The 5,235-nt window shown below is 39.2% G+C and overlaps 1 pseudogene; it reads right to left on the bottom strand.

Annotated features, from left to right (window-relative positions):
• Positions 1-1,665: 1,665 nt before the first annotated feature.
• On the bottom strand, positions 1,666-2,212 carry LOC118893975 (annotated as a pseudogene).
• Positions 2,213-5,235: the final 3,023 nt, after the last annotated feature.

Below are 5,235 nucleotides of genomic sequence, written 5' to 3'. Positions count from 1 at the left end.
TGACATACCTCTTTAGGACAGCCATTGTATAATTATACTAATAGAGCTTAATCTAATGCTACATTAATTTTCTTCCATTATTTTCTCCAAGAAGGATACCGCTATTGTTTACATGATGATGCAATTTCTTTCTTTCTTTTTTTTTCTTTTAACTGTGGGAGATTTATATTAAGGGCAGTGGAGGACATAAATTTCAGGGTATGGGGAGTCCTTTCTTAATTCTCTGGGTACAGAGGATCCCTGATAGTTAAGAGCAAACAGACCAATCTTTGTATTCTACCTCTCCACCTCACTACCGTGATTCTATTATTCAGCCATTCTTGATGAAAGGGAAAAAAACACGTCCTGCAGCAAACAGGAGTATATGGCCAGGTTGTCTGACATCAGAGCAATCCCCTCTGTCACTTGGACTTGGGTTTTTACAGGCGTTCATCCAGACTACTGTAAAAGCCTCTCAATCGGTCTCCTTGCTTGTCTCTGCTCACTTGAATCCATCCTCCCCTCTGTTGCCTGAGAGATCTTCCTAAAATACCAATCTGATTATGTCATCCATTCTTTACTCCCATTAAAGTTCCCCAACTCCTTAGTATGACATATAAAGTTCTCCATACCCTATCTTCAGAGTGGCTTTCCAAACTTGACCCTCCTCCCATACTGCTAGCATTCCCGGATGCCCATAGGGAAAGTCCAAATGTACTTTCTCTCTGAAAGTCCTGTGTCGACAGTTAAAGTGTTATACAAAGTGAGGTAACACTGTTGTCTTTCAATGCACTGATGCCACTTTTGGTATGAGCTAGGTCCCTAGAGAGCAATTATGTTAAATTCACTTTCTAATAATATGAATGACTTAAGGAGTGAAAAATAATCTGTCTTTAATTTGTACTTTGTGAAACTTACAATGAGGTTCATGGTAGCTCTAAGTCAGAAAGAAATCACTTGGAGATGAGATCAGCAATGCCTTCATGTTTCAGGAGGTGGCAGCTTAAGAATTAATAAAGAAACTGACATCATCTAGAAAATATTAGGGGAAATTTTCTTGAAGGCAAGTGTGGTGGGGTGATTAAGAGCATGGGATGTGAATTTACAATGTCTTAGATTCACACAGAACACTCATTTATATGTGTAAGGTAACGTATTACAGTAATGACTCTCAAGGAATCATGCCTCTTGTGTGCATAGCCTTGTTGAGTTCTATCCCATATTGACCCTAGGCTTGGAACATCAGCAATGTGGCATAAAAAGAGGACTGGAAGACTGCTTATTCATTGAGGCTTTCCTTTTGTGGCTGCTCACTGAGAACCCTTTTGTTACTAAGTGAAGAAGTCTGGGCTAGCCTCCTTGAAGATGAGAGACCACATGGACCACATGGAGAGAGGCCCTGCTGTCCCAGCCCTCCTAGATATATATATAAATGCGCCCAGCCAGCACCGCACGGGGCAGAGGTGAACCATCTCAGCCGAGCCCAGCCCAAATCACTGACCCAAAGAATTGGGAACAAATAATTATTGTTTTTAAACCACTATATTTTGAGGTGGTGTTATACACAGTAATACCTACCTGATATGCTGGAAGACCAAGTTACTTTTTTTTTTCTTGTGGATTTGTTTTTATTTTTATTGGGCTATAGGGGATGGGTTGGGAAATATCTCCGCAAGTTATGCCCCACTAGGGAAATGTCCATGCTGATTTTCCTGGGACAGCTTTTGGAGCTTTTTTTTTTTCCTTGGAGCTGCTGCTCTTGCTGGCAGCAGCCTCTTCAGGTCCTCTGCTGAGAGGCTCCTCCTTGGAAGAGAATTTCCTCTTTTTCTTGGAGACACTCTTGTTTCCTGACTCTTCAGGGTCACTAACTGGTTCCTCTTTGGGGAAAGATTCTTCCTCTTGGGAAGACTTCCACTGCCAGCTGTCTCTTCACTATCACTACTAACCAGACCCTCCTTGGGAAAAGGTTTCTTTTTCTTGGGTTTGGAGAAGGAGACAGATGGGTTTTCCATTCTCCTGAAGAGCCTTCTGGGGCTTTTGCTTCTTCTTCTTTTTGGGTCTTTTCATTCATCTCCTCACACTCCTCTGGAGTACTACTGCTATTTTCTGAAGAAGCCAGGGCAGTTGCAGCCGGCTGTTTCTTTTCCTTCTTCAAGCGTTTCTTCTCCTGTTTCTCCAGCTTCCTAGTAATCTCAGCAGCTGCTTCCTCTGCCTGAAAGATTGCCTCCTTCATGACATCCAGATTCTTTCATGGAATCTCTCCAGTCTTATAGAAGGATAGCCACAAGCAGTGTCTGCTTGTACACTACAGGAACAGAGTAGAGTGGTTGCAACAGAGGCTGTATAGCCCACAAAGCTTAAAATATTTAGTGTCTGGTTCTTTACAGAAAAAGATGGCTAACCCCTGATATAGAGCTCTGTAAGTTCATAATACCTCGGGGGGACAATGTAATGCTGTTAGAGGGAGATGGAAGGGTCTGTCTGAGGAATCAGGTTATTATAATGGATCTCATGGAGGCCTCAGTATAGGGAGTGCAAGATGCTGGGAATGGGTGTGACTTGGTCTGCGAGTGTCAGGCATTATATATAGGAGGCAACAGGGCCTAATGACAAATGAACAGGCTTTGGAGTCTTGGCCCTGCCAGTTACTACCTCTGTGGCCCTGAGCAATCATTTTAAACTCTCTGAGCCTCGGTTTGCTCATCTGTAAAATGGGATTCATCGAACCAGCTCATGGGTTCTATTAGAGAATTAGTGATTATGTAAGAAAGATACTTAACACTTAACCTGCTACAGAGTAGATAATAACTGTGGTATGGTCTATGTGTCCCCACCCCCCAAATTCATATGTTAAAATCTAATCCCTAAGGTGATGATATCAGAAAGTGGGGCATTTGGGAGGTGGTTAGGTCATGAGGGCTCTACCCTTAAGATTGGGATTAGTCCATCCATTGCCTAAGCCTGACACCAGTGACATCCTTTCTGTCACTATAGATTAGCTCTATAAAATTCTCAAATGTTATATAAGTGAAATCTTACTGAATGTAATCTTTTTAGCTGTGGCTATTTTCACTCATAATCATTGTGCGGTCCATCAAGTTATTGTTTGTGTTAATTATGCATACATTTTTCTTGTCGAGTAGTATTCCATTTCATGGATATACATAAATTTGGTTTTTATCTGTTGTTGGACATTTAGTTTGTTTCCAGTTTTGGTATATTACAAAAAAGTGTCTGTGAGCATTCATGTGCAATTCTTTGGTCAGGGATGTGCTTTCATTTCTCTTGAGTAAATACTTAACAATGGAATAGCAGATATACATGAAACTTTTTAAGAAACTGTTAAGATTATTCCCTGAATAGCTGTATTTTACATTCCCACAAGTAGTGTATCAAAGTTCTACTTGTTCCACATCCTCGCAAATATTTAATATGGTCAGTCTTTTTAATTTTAGTCATTTTAGTGAGAGTGTGTTGGTATCGTATGGTGTTTTTAATTTACATTTACCTGAAGACTAAGGAGGTTGAGCATCTTTATCTGTGCTTATTTGTCATCTGTACATCTTCGTTTTTTGAAATATCTGTTTAAATAGCTTGATACTTTTAGACCTGGTTACTTGCATTCTTATAAACTTGTAAAGTTCTTTTTATATTCTGGATACAAATCCTTTGTCCAGTATAGCTTCTGCAAATGTTTTGTCTCAATCTAACCCTTGCCTTTCTTTTGAGAACAACAATATTTGAAGAGCAATTTGTTTTTATTTGAATGAACCAAATTTAATGGTCTATTTATTTTGTTTTTTATAGTATAGTTTAAAAAACTTTGCCGAACTCAAGGTCTCTAGCTTTTCCCTATGATTTCTTTTAGAAGTTTTACAGTTTCAGATTTCACATTTATTTCTGTAATTCACTTTGAGTAATTTTTAAATAATGTGACATAACAATTAAAGTTTACATTAAAAAAAAAAAAAGATTGGGATTAGTGCCCTTATCAAAGAGGCTGTGGAGATTTCCCTAGACCCTTCTGCCATGTGAGGACACAACAAGTCTGCAGCCCGGAAGAGGGCCCTCCCTTGACCATGCTGGCACCCTGACCTCAGACTGCCAGCCTCTCCAACTGAGGGAAATAACTTTTTGTTGTTTATAAGCCACCCAGTCTATGATATTTTGTTGTAGTAGCCTGAATGGACTAAGAAACTATTACTACTGTGTTGGCCAAGAAGAGAGAGTTTTGTCAGCTGTGAGAGACTTGGCTGCTAGAATTTACAAGCTTTTATTACGCTCAGAGTCAAGTGGGTAGCTGTTTCCTGGTTCTACACTGTCCTTCTTGGGAAGGGGCCCTGGTGAGAGCTTAGTCTCAGCCAAGTGGACTGAGCTTCATGTCAGAACTCCAGTTATGATGGTAAAAGTTCAGAACCCAAGACAGAAGTCTTATTACAGGGATAGGGAATGTCCATAATAATAAAACTAATGGTGATTTAATTGAGTGCCCACCACTGTCAGCTGCTTTACTAAGCATTTTGCACACATTATTATTTTCTTTTTTTGGCCTCAGTTTTATTGAGAAATAATTGACATACATCACTATGTATGTTTAAGGCGTACAGCATGTTGGTTTGATTTATATATATACTGTGAGATGATTACCACAATAGGTTCAGCAAATATCCATCTTCTCATATAGATACAATAAAAAAGAAAAGAAAGAAGAAAGAAAAAAGAAAAAAAATTCTCTTTGTGATAACACTTAGAATTTACTTGCAACAACTTTCCTATCTATCATACATCAGTGTTAACTATAGTCATCATGTTATACACTACATCCCTAGTACTTATTTACCTTATAACTGGCGGTTTGTATCTTTTGACCACTTTCCTGCAATTCTCCCTCCCCCAACCCTCTGCCACTGGTAACCACAAGTCTGATCCCTTTCTCTATGAGTTTGGATTGTTTTTTGTTTTTGTTTCGTAGATCTCACATATAAGTGAGATCATACAGTATTTGTCTTTCTCTGTCTGACTTATTTCACTTAGTATAATGGCTTCAGGGTCCATCCATGTTGTTGTAAATGGTAGGATTTCCTTGTCTTTTATGGCTGAATAATTTCTTTATCCATTCATCTATCAATGAATACTTAGGTTGTTTCCATGTCTTGGCTATTGTAAATAATGCTGCTATGAACACGGGGTGCAGGTATCTCTTCAAGTTAGTGTTTTTGTTTCCTTTGGATATATTCCCAGAAGTGGAATTGCTGA

Source organism: Balaenoptera musculus, chromosome 4 (assembly GCF_009873245.2).
Source record: "Balaenoptera musculus isolate JJ_BM4_2016_0621 chromosome 4, mBalMus1.pri.v3, whole genome shotgun sequence".
Taxonomy (NCBI): Eukaryota; Metazoa; Chordata; class Mammalia; order Artiodactyla; family Balaenopteridae; genus Balaenoptera; species Balaenoptera musculus.
Note: the sequence above shows the minus strand (reverse complement) of the source record. Positions and strands in the feature narration are given on the sequence as shown.